General features: G+C 38.2%; 1 protein-coding gene across 2 annotated transcripts in view; it reads right to left on the reverse strand.

The window, feature by feature from the left end:
• The window catches only part of tenm1 (teneurin transmembrane protein 1), a 160116-nt gene that overhangs the window by 95172 nt on the left and 45344 nt on the right, over positions 1 to 19600 (reverse strand). The gene's annotated exons all lie outside the window — the stretch shown is intronic.

A 19600-nucleotide genomic window follows, 5' to 3' on the forward strand; every position in this document is an offset into this window, starting at 1 on the left:
TGCCGTGACTCATGCCGTGAAACCTTACGGATGTTCCCCTACTGCCGCCACGGTACCTCAGAGATAAGGTCTGCCTCAGTTTTATACGTGCTGATGTGTCACCTACCCACCTGCCTGTTGCATCAGACTCTCTGCTCTTCTTTTGGTGCTTAAGTTGCATCTGCTTTCATGCTCCTCTGCAGTCTAACAACCGGCCCCTGGAGCAGGAGGCCCCTGGAGGGCCCTTCGCTGTCCAAACTCTCCCACAATAAAACTTTACAACTGGACATCCCTACTATTTTATTTACATCAGCCCTCTCTTTTATTCCTTCACCTCGTATCTGTTTGCCCCTCCATTCTTTTCTCTATTTCTTTACTGTTGCAGTTGTTTGTCCTTGCCTTATCTAAAAAGCACGTGCGCTCCAATTATAGGCAGATCCCTCATTGAAAAACGATCCAGAGCGCAAGAGAGTAAATAAGCTAAAAAAAAGGGGGGGGGGGGGGGTATGGTGAAAGAGGGACAATGTGTGTGTGTGTGTCTGTCTATAAATTTCTGGCTAGATTCATTGCTCTGTTTTATAGCCCTCTATTCATTGAGCTTATCAGATACGACACAGTCTATTTACAACAGACTTTATCACATGCGCGCACACATGCGCAAACGGCTGTACAGTAAATCTTCTGCCAGTTATTTGCTTCCCTGCCATATGTAGAACTTTAAACGTCTCCGGAAAAGAAATCTTGACTGGTACAAGAGCTTGTTATACTCGCTGCCCCCATGTCTTCCTTTTCCGTCCCTTCCTTTCTCATTAAATTCAGCATTCTCTAACAGCATTTCTCTCATCTTTGTATATGCGTGCGTGTGTGTATACACCAGGCCGGCCTTCAGTCCACAAGCTAATCCATTAATTAGTTGCATGACTAACTCACCAACCTCAGGAGGCATCAATCAAACACAAACACACATGCACACGTGGACAGACACAAACACCCAGAGGGATGAAAAATGAGAGGTGAAAAATGTATGTGGGAACACGCAGATCAATTCGCAAGCTATTTACACATCTGCTTGAAAGAGAGTGTGTGTGTGTGTGTGTTTGCGCATTGTCCCGCAGTCATATTAAGTATTCCAAACAAACCATTTCAACCTCCTCCACTCCCGTGTTTCCCATAATGCTCCAGGGCAGGTGATGCCCCCCCCCCACCCCCTTGCTGAAGGACAGAATGTTGGGTGTGTGTGTGAGAGAGAGGATGGATAAAGGGGAAGAATGGATAAGGTGATTAATTTCTCTTCTCTTTCTCGTCACACCCTTTGAGAGAGACAAACAGATGCCAACGTACATAGCAAGGATACCCGCACTTGTTGCACGCGATTGCCCGCCGATTCATAACATATGCGTGGTTACCTCGGTGACCTACATCTCGTTACCGAGGTAACATATTTTTCTGGGTTACTGTAGCTTATCCTAAATGTTGTTTATTTCATGGTGCTTATAAAACAGCTGTTCAGTGGCGACTCGCAAACGTGACCTCAAGGAAATCTCAATGCGACTGATTCTCTATAAGTAGTGAGCACCGTTAGCACCGGGAAATGAAGCCAACGACGGTTACCGACTCTGAGCTGTCAGTTGTGCGACATACATATGCATCAGGTCTACTGCAGTGTCAAAACACCTTATCACAATGACATCCAACAGGATGACCCAGAGGAGTATTGGAGAGAAATATGTGCGTGTGTGTGTGTGGGGTAACGGCAGGTAAAGTGACACACTTTGATGACAGGACATTTAATGAGGTGATAGGAAAATGACATGTATTATAAAGACCGTGCTCTAACTGAGATAGGACGGGCGCTGACGTACACGCACCTACATGTGCATGGTTTTTCTGAACCTCAGGAGAGAACAAGACAATCAAGATTTGTCAAATAACCTTTTTACTAAAATTGACAGAAGATACAGTGTGAGTGAAAGAGTAGGTCTGGTTATTTTGTGTGATTTCCTTGTGACAATAATGACCTTTAATGGTTTAAAAGGAATGCATCATGTTAAATGGCAAAAAATGCACTTAAAAAAAAACAAATGACATGAAATCACTTTGTAATTACTCAGGAAAACACATCTGCATCTTCGGTGACTGACTAAAATGGTTTTGATGGAAACCGGTGCATGCAAAGATTACTTTCTTTTGGGTGAGTTATAAAAGCAAAAAATAAAGCGAATAATATTGCGTGTTTATGTCTGAGTGCGCCTTGCATATTTAAAACATTACGATGCAACTAAGTTCATAAGCTCTGAGGATGAGTCACTTGAGCTTGTTGAGCGCCGGGAAAGATTCTAATAGTGTGTTGTTTAACAGGAAAGTATGTAGGTAGTATTTTTAGCTAATCCATCCAAACACTATCCTTCAAATTGCCTCTTTAAAACCCAAGCTACACCGTTTCCTTTCACATTCCCTTCAAAGTCTCTCTCTGACAAAACTGTCAAAACACAAACACAACTGCACAACTGTTGTGAAATTATGACATTTAGTCCTTACTCATTAACCAACAGGCAAGAAAGACAGAGGTAAAGAAACACACACAGTCATGTCTGAGAGTGTTAAACCTTATTAATAGCTGTGTAGTGTGAGCTAAATAATGCACTTGGCCTTTCACAGTCAGACTTAATTTATGAAGTGAAGTGTTACCCCCTACCTGCCATATTCCAGTTTTCACACACACACACACACACACACACACACACACACACACACACACACACACACACACACACACACACACACACACACACACACACACACACACACACACACACACACACACACACACACACACACACACACACACTAAATTTAACATTTAAAAAATAATCCTAAATGATTGATAATAAATAATGATTTACTTTGGATCATACTTATAACCTCCACAAATAAACTGTCTGTAATGAAATTGAATAGCGATTTTTATATTATTATTATAAAAATAAAACAAAGTAATACAAAATTAATAAAATGTATGATGTGAAGTGCAACTGACAAAAAACTGAATAAGTGAAATATGAAATTAAATGAAATATGAAATTTCTAATAGTTTTTTTTATAATAGATTTTTAGGAAATAGTTTTTGCAGGCTGCACAGTCAATTTCGAGGATATACATTAAAGGGGTGATTGATAATAATTTTACTTTTCTAACTTTAGTTAGTGTGAAATGTTGCTGTTTGAGCATAAACAACATCTGCAAAGTTACAACGCTCAAAGTTCAAAGCAAAGGGAGATATTTTATTTTAAAGAAATCGCTTTTTACGGACTACAACAAACGGGTGGTAGGGACTACACGACATTCCTCTCAGGTTAGTGACATCACTAACCCTAGAATTAACATAAACCCCGCCCCCGGGAACGTGATTTATAGATTATCATGACAGAATATGCTAATCAGTGAAGATAACTACATATAAGCTACATAAATTCATCAACTAACCATTCAGAAATGTCCTGTTGCTTCTACATGTTGTCACTTCTTCTTGAATCTTTCTGACTCCGGTTTGAACATTAAAGGCTAAAAGTTTTCTGTGAGGTAAAAGGACACGAGCTGTTGAAGCTCTGCCCCCTGTGCCGGGAGCAGCATCTAATTTGCATTTAAAGGGACAGACACAAAAACGGTGCGTTTTTGCTCACCCTCAAAAAGTGACAATTTTAACATGCTATATAAAAATATATGTGGGGTATTTTGAGCTAAACCTTCACATACACACTCTGGGGACATCAAAGACTTATTTTACATCTTGTGAAAAGGGCATTATACCACCCCTTTAACATGCAAAACAAAGGCAAACAATAAGTCCCATTATCACAAAGACAAAATATACATAACGTATGTGCATAGACATATACATAAGTACATACGCACACACACACACGTCTATATATATACAGTGGGGAGAACAAGTATTTGATACACTGCCGATTTAGCAGGTTTTACCACTTACAAAGCATGTAGAAGTCTGTAATTTGTATCATAGGTACTCTTCAACTGTGAGTGACGGAATCTAAAAATCCATAAAATCACATTGTATGATTTTTAAGTAATTAATTTGCATTTTATTGCATGACATAAGTATTTGATACATCAGAAAAGCAGAACTTAATATTTGGTACAGAAACCTTTGTTTGCAATTACAGAGATTCATACATTTCCTGTACTTCTTGACCAGGTTTGCACACACTGCAGCAGGGATTTTGGCCCACTCCTCCATACAGACCTTCTTCAGATATTTCAGGTTTCGGGGCTGTAGCTGGGCAATACGGACTTTCAGCTCCCTCCAAAGATTTTCTATTGGGTTCAGGTCTGGAGACTGACTAGGCCACTCCAGGACCTTAAAATGCTTCTTATGGAGCCACTCTTTAGTTGCCCTGGCTGTGTGTTTCAGGTCGTTGTCATGCTGGAAGACCCAGCCACGACTCATCTTCAATGATGATCTTCAATAAGATCATCCTCAATGATCTTCAATAACTGAGGGAAGGAGATTGTTGGCCAAGATCTCACGATACATGGCCCCATCCATCCTCCCCTCAATCCGCTGCAGTCATCCTGTCCCCTTTGCAGAAAAGCATCCCCAAAGAATGATATTTCCACCTCCATGATTCACGTTTGGGATGGTGTTCTTGGGGTTGTACTCATCCTTCTTCTTCCTCCAAACACAGCGAGAGGAGTTTAGACCAAAAAGCTCTATTTTTGTCTCATCAGACCACATGACCTTCTCCCAATCCTCCTCTGGATCATCCAGGTGGTCATTTGCAAACTTCAGACGGGCCTGGCATGCACTGGCTTGAGCAGGGGGACCTTGCGTGCACTGCAGGATTTTAATCCATGACAGCATAGTGTGTTATTAATGGTTTTCTTTGAGACTGTGGTCCCAGCTCTCTTCAGGTCATTGACCAGGTCCTGCCGTGTAGTTCTGGGCTGATCGCTCACCTTCCTCATGATCATTGATGCCCCACGAGGTGAGATCTTGCATGGTGCCCCAGACCGAGGGAGATTGACCGTCATCTTGAACCTCTTCCATTTTCTAATAATTCTGCCAACAGTTGTTGCCTTCACACCAAGCTGCTTGCCTATTGTCCTGTAGCCCATCCCAGCCTTGTGCAGGTCTACAATATTATCCCTGATGTCCTTACACAGCTCTCTGGTCTTGGCCATTGTGGAGAGGTTGGAGTCTGTTTGATTGAGTGTGTGGACAGGTGTCTTTTATACAGGTAACGAGTGCAAACAGGTGCAGTTAATACAGGTAATGAGTGGAGAACATGAGGGCTTCTTAAAGAAAAACTAACAGGTCTGTGAGAGCCGGAATTCTTACTGGTTGGTAGGTGATCAAATACTTATGTCATGCAATAAAGTGCAAATTAATTATTTAAAAATCATACAATGTGATTTTCTGGATTTTAGATTCTGTCTCTCACAGTTGAAGTGTACCTATGATAAAAAATTACAAACCTCTACATGCTTTGTAAGTAGGAAAACCTGCAAAAGCGGCAGTGTATCAAATACTTGTTCTCCCCACTGTATATATTTTACAAATCTGTTAATCAAAAAAAATCATATATATATATATATATATATATATATATATATATACATATATATATATATATATATAAATAAATAAATACCACTCATATACATAAAGAAAAAAAAACTGACACTGTGTGAGGTTGTTTCTCTTTGGGACAACCTGACAGCCAAATACTTACCCCTGACATTCATTAATCAAACCATCAATCAATTAACACAATAGGATTAACAAGCCTTGGGAAGGGATTTACACATGAATATATAATGACTCTTTCTCCCTATTGCTGTATTTCTGTTGCATGCTGGGAGTGGGTGTGTTCAAGTCTGGCATGTGTGGGAGAGCTGTATGCTGGGCTTTCTGCGTCCCCTTTCATGCTACTGCACGATTTTTCTTATTTTTTCTGCCTTCTACTCATCAGATGCTAAATATTCATATACTTTCGTTTTTTTTTCTTCTTCAGTTGAGTGGCACGCTGTGCCCTGTTATGTGCCTCAGAGGTTTTATGCGTGGCATCTGTCCCTGTGGGGGGGCACCTCTCCCTCCTAGTAACAAGTTCACGTTTGTGCTGCAGGCAAGTTCCACAGGAGGACGTGCCCTCAGCTGTCTGTTATCAGAACATGAATTTGGCATCAATTAAGGAAAAAAAAATCTATTTTTGAGAAATGAATCACTGGTTAGCCCACACAATGTGCCTATCACAATATCCAACACAGCAACTTCTTATTGGGAAGCAAGCTGTAGTGAGGGCAGTATGATTTTGGAAAGAAAGAGCAGTCAAAATAATTCTAGGAGACTGTGAAAATGGAGCACTGTGATGGTTTCTTTTTGGAGAATGATTCTATATTTATCCGAACTGTCAATGTAACGCACTAATGCATGTGATTATTTAAATGTGTTGAAAGCTCTTAATTCTTTTTAATGTCATTAAAGCATTTATTCAATTTGACATTTTAACTTTTATTATATTCTATGTTATTTCTAAAGACTGTTCAGAATCAATCCTGCAGGGCTGATTGGAACTGATGGGAGTGAGACTAAAGACACACAGACTAAAGTCCCTAGCGAAGCAACCGTTTACCAGTAAATGATGGAGACCCTTTTTATGGTGAATTTATTTATAAATCAAATCCAGACGGGACATTTACCAAAAATTTTGTAATTGTCACTATTCGTATCGTGGAATTTAATCATCATCAAGGCTCAACAAGTGAACCACCACCATTCGTAGTATAAGCCTAGTATTTTGTGTTCTTGGACAGACAGATAGGCCTAGATGGATGGATGGATGAAATATTCTCCTATATAAAAGCATTCTCCTATATCGGTGGTTGAATATGTTGAATCAACGTTTGTTGGGTCTTGGATTGTTTGTTGGATTCGGTGCAGTGTCAGTTAGCCTTGGACTGCATACATTTGTTGATCCAGAGGATAATTTTTTCTTACTACATGTTTAAATAATGAATACACAAATGTTATTTTTTATCATTATATTTTATATTATATTTATATAGTTTAATATTTTTTGAAAGTTTCCATCTATTTTAATAACAGGCCTCAAGTTTACTTCTGATGTGCCAGTTGTGTACATGTTAGGACCGTCTACCACATTAGCAGCTTGTTACACACTTAACCTTCAGAACCTGGAAGTATTGGCATATCCCTACCATAGCAATGTCTGGCATAACTAAGCTTCCTCATGCATGCACACACACACACACACTGCCAATAATGACCTGAAGCCACGTTGAGTCATGTTTATTTATAAGGCACTTTGGGTCAAAAGTTGAACTCTCACAAAACCTAGAAGCAAATTTAAATCAAGTGTGATTTAAAACCAAGGAAGTGTGATCATGCTCACTGCTTCTTTTACTTGAGCTGGGAACGCTAGAATACCGATAGCAGAATCTCTGATATCTCCTGTTGCATCATTAAAAATGGTGCGAAAGACAAAAAGAGGGAAGAAGCAGCAGTGATGATGCTGATATTTAGAATAATAGCTCCATTAGGGGATGCTCCGTTACATGCCACATAACACCCTCTGGCCACATGTGCTAATGTTTCATGCTGATTATCCTCCAGTCCACGGCGCAATGATATTAACACACACTTCATGAGATAAAAAAAGCCTTTAGGAAAGTGTTGCTGGAGTTAGACTGACACACACACACACACACACACACACACGTGTGGGTGTGCCTGTGTGTGTTCCAGAATGGACCACCTTGCCAAGCATCTGCTATGGAAGGAAGCCAGAGTAAAATCTGGGCCATGGTGCATCTCTCTCCCTCCCTCCTTCAAGTGTCAGCTGTACGGAGCAGACACCGAGCGTGTTTTCTGTGATCAAAACAATGGGGACACGTGTTCTGTCTCTCTCTCTGTGAAAGGAAAGATTTTCTCCATCAAATGTCCCTTCCAAGTACGGTGACAGACGGAGCAAGAAAGGAAAGGCTAAAGGAGAGAAGAAAGATGTTCTGACTGATAAGGAGGGAGAAATACGAAAACTAAAAACCTGAATAGCTAAAGTGACGACTTCTGAATTTTAAAACTTGCCAGTGATGTGTTTTTAAAGGGATAATGCATCCAAAAATGAAATCTATTTTGCATAACACAAAATATACAGTAACATTTAAAGCAGAATGTCCAAGCTGCTATTTTCCATACTATAAAAGTGAATGGTCACCATGTCCGTCAAGCAAAGGAATAAACATGCACCGAAATTAAATAGAAAATTCAGGATGCACTTGGCCAAAAATAGAAATTAATTAATTAATTAATTAATTAATCAAACTTGTTTAATAATCTGAAAACTGGAGTCAAAAAGCCTGAGAACCACTGAACTATACTTCATTTGTGTTCCTTTGAAAGAAACTTATAAGTTTGGAACAACATGAAGGCGAGTAAATAATGGCGTCTTTATAAAGTTAAGATTAGTCTTTATTTTTGTATGTGTCATTTTAAGAGTATAAAAAATAACGAAAACTGTGCTGTGTAATGAAAATTTAAGTATGGAAAGTTAGGAAATGAAAGTATGTTTGAAGAGAGATGAAGAGAGAACGGGAATGAGGATAAGCTTCTGTCTTTCAAGAGTTTTGTGAGGGGAATTCGACACAGACCATTACACAGGAGTGATGCATTACGCTTTAGAAAACAAATGTATACACTCTCACACACACACATACACAAGTACAGGAATGAACTGGGACTAAAAACAGCTCCATGTTGGCCTAACACAAATTGGAGCACATAATTTCTCACTATACTGTATTGCACATCGTCCTTACATACAATATAATACAGAATATTGCTTGCTTTATTATCTAATTTTACACTGTATATTTCAATGTACTTTCCTTACACTGAAAATCAACAGTATAAATGTTTAGTTTGTCAAAAGGTACGATTTTATCAATGAAATCATAGGGACCCAAGTTTGAATCCCAGATTTTAATGCATTACTTATTGAGGACCAAACCTGCAGAAATTAAAAATGAATAAATGAATAGACAAATTAATAAATAGATAAATAAATGTGATATATAGATAAATAAATGTGATAATAGGAAAATAAATAAAGGAATAAACGACTTGATAAAATAAATTACTCATTTTTAAATCAAATTTATTTGTATATTAAAAATATTTTTGTTATTCCCCTTAATGTATTATTTTCTGCTTTTAAACATTTTTACATTTAAAAAATCGTTTTAACTTGTATTTCTTCGTTATTTATTTATTTTTATATAGGCTATTTATTCTTACATTTATTGTTTAGATTTATTTATTTATGTATTAATTTATTTATTTCCACATGTATTTATTTTTTGATTTATTTATTGATTCATTTATTTTTATATTTCCATGTGTAACATGGAAATGAGGAAGGCGGTCCTTGTGTAGCTTCAGTGCATCATTGGCTGAGAGCTCACAAATAGAATCGTCAGGCCAGCTAATCGATAGTAAGGAGATTTTTCACACCCAGAGTCAGACACCCAGTGGATGGTTGGTTTTCTAGTTTAATGACTGTTCTGTAATAGATCTTGACTCTAAATAACTGAAATGGTTGCTTTTCTCAACCACCAATGGCTTCTAGGAAAATCGGAACAATCCAACAATCCATGGTTCATTCACGGCACAATGTTTCTTCCTGGTTTCCACGCGCTGTTTGATCCGTTAATAACGGAGAAATGTGAATGTTTCTCTCTAGATCTCGCAGCGATTTTATTACTTCTGTCGCAAATTCAAATGCTTTCTTTACTGGATCTCTTATTAGACCTGTGTAGTAACAGCGTCGCATGATCACGATGGGCTCGCGCTGCACTGGTCCAAACTGATAAACGGTCCGTCAACCACACAATAACGAGCAGTTTCGTTCCGCTTGCATTATGTTTGCCATTTGATGTTGGGCACTGTTGTGGTCGCGCCGGCGTCTGGCCGGTGACACACTGGATGCGTGGTGTGAGCGTCGCGTTTTCTCTGTCTTTTAAGGAAAAAGGTTGGGAACCACTGACTTAGATCATACAATTGTCATAAAAAATGTTTAATAAAATATTATAAAAATTGGTGGTTATTGTTCAGTAGTTTTTTTTTTTTTTTTGCCAGCTAAAAGCAAGAAAAATAAAACATGTCAAGTTGACAGGTCAGAATTGTTTTTACTGCACTTCTGTTACTATCCCCTTCACTTCTAAAATGATGGCTGGTTTGTTTACTTTCCTACGCGTTCTAGCTGAAGTTGCAAGACTACCGTATTTACGCCTTACAACAGAAGAAGAGGATTTGCAACACGAACAAGCTTGCCTTTCGCTGTTCTTCGACGTTCATGTTGGCAAATATCTCTCCTAAAACATCGATAAGCACATCTAATCTAAACAACACATAGTACTTTGATGCGTTACCAACTTCATTTGCTAAATTGCGCAACTCTCTAGCTATTTGTAAAACGTCCGCCATAGTAGGCCACACACCTGTCACCACCACCCGACGTCACTATACAAAGCCAGAGTAATCGAGCAAGCGCTTCAATCAACGATGAACCAATGGTAAGCAAGACCAACCCACCACCTAATTATCATACAAGACAAGGAAATGTACAAATAAAATGAATCAATAAATCTAAAAATAAATACATGTGGAAATAAATAAATGTATAAATAAATGTAAGAATAAATATAAAAATAAATAAATAACCAATAAATAAAAGTTAAAACGATTTTTTAAAAATGTATAAAAGCAGAAAATACATTAAGGGGAAAAATAATACAAAAATAAATTAATTTTATTTTCATATTTATTTTATCAAGTCGTTTATTCCTTTATTTATTTTTATATTATCACATTTATTTATCTATTTGTCACATTTATTCATTCATTTATTTATTCATTTTTAATTTCTGCAGGTTTGGTCCTCCATAATTACTTTCCAATTCACTTAGTAGCAGGGATTTGATAGGATTTATTTTATTATTGTACTGAATTGATTAACTAGACCTGCACTGTATGGCACTATATATAAAATCCAACCCCCACATGTTGTTGGACAGGCAGCAGAAGTGGGATGACACAGCCAAAATCCAAGAAATAAGAATAACAGAGAGAGCTTCTCTTTAGAACCCCTGCAACCTGCAGAATTCACAACTTTAATGATGCCAAAACTTTCCTTCCTTTAAATCGCTTCACAATTAATCCAAAAACATAACATGAGACTGCAATTATGGCTGCCATTAAGACTTTCGTGAAAAGTGTAAATTGCAGAATTCCATTTAAGTCTACTCCTGTTGTCAAAATGTTTAATTTATGTGATTTTTTGCAGTTAAGCATTGCAACTAATTATAGACATGTCTGTTGTGCTCTTGAAAGCAGCAGTGAATCAGAGGTGCTTAAATTACTCTAAAGCCTGTGACACACCAAACTGACATCAAAGAACTAGTGGCCATGAAAGCTGACAGTGTTGTTGCATCGCGATGCATATGTCTGGGCCGAAAAGTTGTGCTTGGGCAGAGGTGGGCTGAGCCCACCCAAACGTCTGTCTTGCCTACCCAATCAGAATTTAGGCAAAGATAGTGTTAACCTTCTTTATACGATCATTGCATTAAATGCAATCTGCCCGCTGTGTACTGAGAAGTTTGATGAAGGGATGCAGAATGCCTCAACAAATAAACAAACAAACAAACAAAAAACACCAGAAAATTTCAGTATTTTAATCTTTTTTTAGCTAAAAGTAGCAGCGCATTATACACTCACGAGGCGGCTTTCAGTCTGTAGAGAAAAAGCAGAGGCTGACAATCAAACAAGTGATAACAGATATAAATATTTGCGTCCTATCAAGGTGCGAATTACAGGAAGTTTAATGTATCTTCATGAATCTGTATCTTCATATTTACTTGTAAAAGTAAATGGCACTCCTCCCATCTCATTTGCTTTCCCATAATGAACTGAACTGTTTTTCATGTTTAATACGGTAAAGCTGCTGCTTAAACCCTCGGTGCTCTTCGCGTGACGCTCAAAAATGACAGATTTTTTTATTTTTTTGTCAATGAAATTAATGCTATATTTTAGTTTGATAATGTTTTGTTATGGTTATTTTCCTGTACTGGCGCATGCTTGTGACGTAAACGCGTATGCGTTTTTACCCTTTAGACAGGAACTTTGGTTTCACTTTTTTGTGTTTTTAAGCCCCAAAAACACGGTCGCCGTGTAAACGAAAGGCACATCCGATAAAATATTTTTACGTTTTCACCCGCGAGCGTTCTCGTGTAAACAGGGCCTAAGCTCTGTGTTTTCACTCATTCATAGCGAAGTCTTGTTTGTGTTACACTGTAATTCTAAGGGCTTTATCCTGGTTTTCTTGGATGGCCAGTGAGCTCACACTGAAATGCAGGACTCAAACAGTCAGTGTAATGTGGATCTGTGTAAACCCGCAGTGAGTGACAGCTTCAGTGATTATAATGGAAGATAAATAGAACTTAAATTGCTGTTCCTTATAAATGTATCTAAAAATTTTTTCACTTAAATAAAAAATCATGCTGCTGCTAAGTAGTCTAATGTAAGGTTGATTATAAGACGCAATCTTGTTTTACAGGTATATAAGTATTTTAATGTAAATTCTATTAACTGGAATTGATAATTATATCAAGGTATAAAAAATAAACAAACAATCCGTCTGTGCTCCACCTCAAAAAATGTTTTTATATATAATATATATATAGGGCAGTATAAAGTATAAAGTAAGTGTTTTGGAGATGTTCCACAGTTCTTCTGGATTTAGTCTAATTTTTTTTCTGTTTCTAAATGTAATCCCAGATGGATTTGTTGATGGTGAGATCAGATCTCTGTGTGGAGCACCGGCTGTTGTCAGACTCCTTGTGCATACGTAAATCTCAATGGATTATATATATATATATTATATATATATCTCAACGAGCCCTCCCTGCACATATGAATGGACATTGGCATGCATATAGAGCAGGCACACAGTAAAGGAAGAGACAGAAGAGACAGAAATAGAGGAGAGGGGTCTCAAGAGCTGACAACTTGCCTGAAAATGAAAGACTCCCACCTACCAGAGTTGCCTTCTGCCTGCCAGCATCTACGGTGAATAATCTGCCTCTTTATCCTGATTCATATTCATATGTATAACTCACATTTACTCTTGTTGTTATAGTTTGTTAGATTTATTTTATGTATATGTTTGTATTTATTCATTTTTACACATTGCATCACATTTATTTACTACAGTCTTCATTTCCCCTAATAATGCCTTGCATTGTACTTTATTGTAACTATTGTAGTTTTTTTTTTGGCAAAACAAACAAGCCATTATTTGTCATACCAATAAAACACATCGTAATTCTGAAAGAAAAGGCAGAGAGAGAAAAGCAGAAAGACAGAGAAAAGGAGCCTCAGGGAGTGTAAAAAAAAGCTAATGTAAAAAGTACAAACTGTACCAGTGGCAGATGCTGAGGGGGAAAGGATAGAAAAAGAGAAAGAGAAAGAGAAAGAGAGGGAGAGATAACTAAGCGGCGTCTAAATGGAAATGGACAGAATGCAGAGCAGAGGGACGATGCGGAGAGAAACACAGATAAACAGATTGTGTGAGCGAATAAAGAGACCATTTTTAAAACCGGTGTCTTAAAACACACACATATGTGTGACAGAGGGAGAGAGAAGGAAAAAAGAGAGAGAAAATCTCATCCCTTTTCTCCTCTCGATTTATTACATTTCCTCCTCCTGAAATGACAGGAGTAATTTTAAAATGTCTCATCGTGCCACCCTTCAGCACACAGACACCCACACGCATGTGGAAGAGAGCAGTTCAAAAGGGATTGTTTCAGAGACTGTACTCGAGATTAAAACTGTGAAAACCTCATTAAAACTGACACTAAATGAGACTTCAAGCAGAAGCGTCGGCCGTGTAAACATCACCCAAATTACACAGGTACCAAAACCCTATTTCTAAAATAGTTCACAGCTGCATATCTCCTCTATAATAATAACGCTCGTCTCGACAGCAAATACGCTCGGCGTAAAAGTTTGAGCGGCAAGCACACTCAAAAAGATCATTACGGGTGCCGGATGATTAAAGGCGGCGTCATTAGGAAAGATATCATTAAAACAGAGAGGACGGGCCGCTAGAAACCACATGTGTTCAATTATTGGGCTGAAGAGGTGCAGTGCTGCAAACACACTCGCTGAAGGTTCAACTCAATCTTCTGTTTTTAATCATTAAAGCTTCGGTGGAGCTCAGACAGCCCTCCAGGCTGGAAAAACACCTATCAAACTTTCACAATTCCACTTTTTTCCTGAAGAAGGTAATAAAGTCTTGATGTATATGTGAGGGAAACTGCATTAACTGTGGCCCGGCACCCCGAAGCAAATAAATGCACGAGTATAACATGTTTGGACAGCTCGAAAGGCATCCGATTAGGCACGTTTGGTGTCGCGACTAAAAGCCGCTGTTTCTTCAGTCTCCTCCTTCATGTATAAATAAGCTTTCTTAAAGTGCTAGTCTCTGTAAACAAGAAAACTACTTAGCACCTTTGTTGTTGTACACTAAACCATCTATTCCGTGTTTTTGCTGTATTAAATTGAGGCTAGTCTATAAAACTAAGTGATAAAAAAACAGAAACGTCAAAAACGGAAAAGCTGGGTAATCTGCTCTCATACGATGAGCCTTGTGTAAGGAACAATGATGTTACCTCGAAAATTTGATTTTAGTCAATTTTCATTTTTAAATCATTCTGTTCTCGCTCTCTCTCTCTCACACTTTTTTTATTTTATTAAACTCACTGGTAATTGTGTTACAAGCCCAGATGCTTAACTATAAGTATGCCGCCATCCGTTCTATTCGAAAATCCTTTTAATGGTTCTCAGAGTTTAGCCCTCTCATAAATCTCTGTGTGCCCAAGAGATTATTCTCCAATCTGGAGCGTTAGATTGTCTGCTGCAGGCCTCATCATCGCTTGGAGTTAACAACCCAAAAAAAAAAGCTCAGAGGAAATTTTTTATCCTTTATGAAGCATCTACAAGAATGAACTATGATCAATATGGCTGTAACTCACTTTATTAGCATTTTATTAATGGGCCTTTGATTTTAGCCAGCGTGCACAAAGAGCTCTAACAGATTTCATGCAGTTGTGGTCGCTTGTAACCCACATCATCTCATCTGTTGCTTTTATGAGTGGTTCTGGGGCAAGTGACCCAGAATGTTCAGAAAGGGAAAAAAAATTATCTATTTCCTGTTCCTCTGAAGGGCATTTAGATTAATAATGTCATGAGCATCAGATGGGGCTGCTCGGACTCCTTTCAGTTGTAGAGAATAAACTCTCTCCGTTTTCATGCTCGACTTAGATTTCTGCTGCTCCGTAAAGAGCTACAGATGTTTTAAAAGCATCAAATAATGTGTTCCAAATAACACAGCAACTGTTACCTCTTAAATACACGCACGTACTGAGAATCAAAAGAGAGTTTTATCGTCCATCTCTCAGAGGAGCGGGAAACCTCACATCTTCTTTGCAACCGTAAACTCTTGCTCCTCAAACACCCATCTCTCCCTCTCTCTCTCCCTGATGGTACGACAGCTCTGATGGCTGAACTTTAAATGACAGAGATTAAATTAATTCATAGGTGAAAATCCATCATTTCAGATCCGGAATCTGTGCCACCTACAAGCATAAAGAATTAATAGAGTAATCTTACTGCGAGGCAGAGAGAGAGAGGGAGTGTGCGAGGAAGCGAGAGAGGGAGGAAGGAAGAGAGGTCATTTTATTCTAATTTGTACCTCTGACAATTTCCTGTCAGAGGATAAAGCAACACAAATAAATAAATAATCGAATATAAAAAAAAATAAACACATTAAAGAACGGAACAAATAAAAGCGTATTTCTGGCTGAATGTGAAATGAAGGCTGGTTCCACTGCTATTAAATGAGAAGATGAAAAGAGAGAAAGAGAGAGAGAGAGAGAGAGAGAGAGAGAGAGAGAGAGAGAGAGAGAGAGAGAGAGAGAGAGAGAGAGAGAGAGAGAGAGAGAGAGAGAAAGAAAGAAGTGATTTTTTTCTATCTCCGTGTTTTCTGTATTCATACGAGTTAGTGAGAGTCATAATTCAATACAGAGGGGAGGTGTGACTGTGGTGTGGGGGGCATGACTACGTGGACAGCGTATAGATTTACATTCACTCTGATGAGGTGTGTGTGTGTGTGTGTGTGTGTGTGTGTGTGTGTGTGTGTGTGTGTGTGTGTGTGTGTGTGTGTGTGTGTGTGTGTGTGTGTGTGTGTGTGTGTGTGTGTGTGGCTGTAAAGTAAAGTCACTCTGGCAGAACAACCGCTCTGTTAGTATTGTATAGTGAAAAATAATTGATATTAAAGTTGCATATAACACACACACACATCTGTGAGTGCTTTAGAGGTTCAGTGACTTAACACATACAGGGAAAGACACACACACACACACACGTGTTGTGGAATGACGGTGTTGGTAAAACACTAGGGTGCCTGCTTTGAGACTTGAAAGCCCAATGCATTTACACACTGCCGTTTTGAGGATTGACTGTTACATGAGCTTTCACAAGAAACACACACACACAAACACAAAAGTGCGGTGAACGACTGTTCCCTCATGCTCAATTTGAGCTGCAGCCGTATGGTTTTTCAATTCCTCCAGACATTCATTGGATTAATTGTATTATTGCCTGATAATCGTACATCCTGCTTTCACCGCCTCGTGTCTGTCTCAATTCCGTCACCTTTGACTTTCATTATTATCTCATTTTACCTTTTCAAGACTGTAAATTAAAAACCTTTAGCATGATAATGAATTTACTGCGACTGTGTAATCTGCAGTCTGCCGTCATTTGAAGATGAACAAACTGCGGCATTTATCAGCTACGGAGCCGTGACACAGGCTGAACTGTAAAGGCGGGAGTCTGCGCTGAGACAAGGGACCTCGTGGCTCCCGACAGGAAAAGACTCTTTTAGCACCTGCGATGGCTGCCATTCTCAAGGGATTGGGAACACAGGTGCTGTGAGCTCTGAAAAAGCCGTCTCGAATCTATAAGGCTAACTAACTTGAGTGGATGGCATGAAATGCAGGCAGACTGTTGAGGAGCCATCGGTGCTTATAGTATATTACCATTAGTCTTACAGTGGTGTTCCTCTCAGGAAACGGTTTGAAAAAAAGTGACAGTTGTAGTGGTGGAAAATCAGACAATATGTGTGCATGTTTTCTCGGTTATTATTTTTTAGAGAAGGGGAGCCTTTTCTTATTCTGCGTTCGCATGGTTATCTACACCGCATGAGAAACTGTGTAATTGGCTTCATGAGCTCTCGGTATGAACGGTTACGGTGCATTGAACTGACAGCGTCAGTAGAGAAGCTTGATATTAAAAAACCTCTAAATTGACCCAGAATTTTGAGACGTTAGTTTCCTTCTCCTACTTGATTGCACACACACCAATGTGGTCTGGCTTTAATGCGTCTGTCCAGCCTTTGTAATTAATTTTAATTTGCATCTATTGGATCAGGAGAAATTAATTAGATCTCTCTGGATGCAAAGATGGTAATCATACCACATCCATCTTTCAGTGTGAGAGCGAGAGAGCATGTTCGCTGTCCACTCAGAAGGAAGCCTGACATGATACACTGAAAAGATTTTTTGAGGCCATTGTGAGTCTAGAGGAAAAACGTTTTGTGATGGATCTTATCATTCAAATTGACGGTGCTTTCTTAAGGGGCCATATCATGTAGCATTTTTTGTGCTTTTATAACATTAGTCAAGGTTTCCTTTTTCACTGCATTTAGTTTAGCAATTGCAAATCAGTTACAAATGGATAACCTCTTTATATGCCAAATCAGTAACTTGTGGGTTCCAGTTTTGCGGTCTGGTCTAATATAGTTGACACTGATTTATCCTTTAATAACAGCCTTTTTGGTTTAATAATAAACCAGTAGAAATTAGAAAGTACTGAATGAGTACACTGTGCGCAAGAGCTGTAAAAGAATCCCTCCCTTCCAGCAACCTGTCACTACCAAAATCGCCGCAATTAGCAAACCACAAAGATCTAGTGATCCAATCAATTCTCGATGGGCAAATTCAAATCCTACTCTACATTTTTTTCCCCTCATTTTAAAAACCTGTTTTTCCTGTCTTGAATAGGCTAGGTAACTTTTTGTTAGGCTATAGATAGTATTCGTAACAACCTTATTTACAGCTAAAATAACTATACTGTGATATATACTAAATAAATGTATTCGTGACGTGACATGCGGTTTTGGCCATATCCTATCCCACAGCCTTAAATTGTTAAACGAAAATTGAAAATTCTGTAAAATAGAAAGTTCTGTCAGCCTGATTTAACTCCAAACCTGTATCACTTTCCGGTAGCACTTTATTTTACAGTGTCCTTGTTACATTTGTTGCATGTACTTACTGTAGTAATAACAGTACATTATGCACAATAACATGCAACTAATCCTAAACCAAATTAGCAACAAAAAAAAAACTTATTATAATAAGTACATGTTGTTAATTAATATCACTGTATATAGCATTAAAGTGTATAGTTACATTGTGACATAGTCACTTTACAATTAGCAAGTGTTGGCTAAATCTGGCACATTTTCCATATTGTTATTCATTATTAATGTGTAATGTCCCTGATTAAATATAACACATAAAGTGTAACCCACTTTCCTTTTTATGAGAAAAACTGCAGAAATTATTTTGAAGAATTCAAATTGGAATTCATTGACTTTCATCGTATATCAAATTTTTTCGAAATATATTTTCTGTTCCAGAGAAGAAAGTCAGTCATACACACTCACAGTGTGTAAATAATACAGCCCAATGTACTGTTAATATGAAGGAATTTTCAGTAATGATTTTTCACGTGTTTTACCCACATTCTGAATTACGTTTAGCATTGTTTGTGTTTTAAGCTTGAAGGAAATGTCTGTAAATTTAACGGAAAAAGCTAGTTATATTAAGCTGGGACATTATCATTTTTTTCCTGTGCAGGTTTAGAAACAGGAGTAAATCATGACAACTTTTAATTTTAGGTAAACTGAGATTAGTAAAATAAAAGGAAACCATGTTAAAAACAAACTTCAGTCACTCTATCCTCCTAACATTGGGAAAGATTCTGGGAAGAGTGTATCTGCACAGTAGGCTACATCAAACACTTTCATTTCATAACATGTTTTCAATGATATGACAATTATTTAGCACTTAACTAATTGATATAATGCTGTTTTAGTGTTATCATACTGTCGCCGCTCACATTTGAATTTATATTCTCGGCAGGCACTTTCTTATCAAAGCGACTTTGATAAGACAGCGCGTACATTATGTGCATGGAAGAGAGATGCAAAGCAAAAAAGCAGATAGCGGATCCAAGTCAAGTACTACAGTTGAAGACAAAACCACTACAAGCACCAACACGGGGGTGAAGGAGGATGTTCGTGGAGAAAGGAGGGGGAGCCCTTTATGTTGAGAGTAGAAAAGCACTACACGACCAGATATACAGTACCAAATCATCACCAAGACGCTGGTCTGCACT

The sequence above is a fragment of the Phoxinus phoxinus genome (assembly GCF_949152265.1).
Source record: "Phoxinus phoxinus genome assembly, chromosome: 3".
NCBI lineage: Eukaryota > Metazoa > Chordata > Actinopteri > Cypriniformes > Leuciscidae > Phoxinus > Phoxinus phoxinus.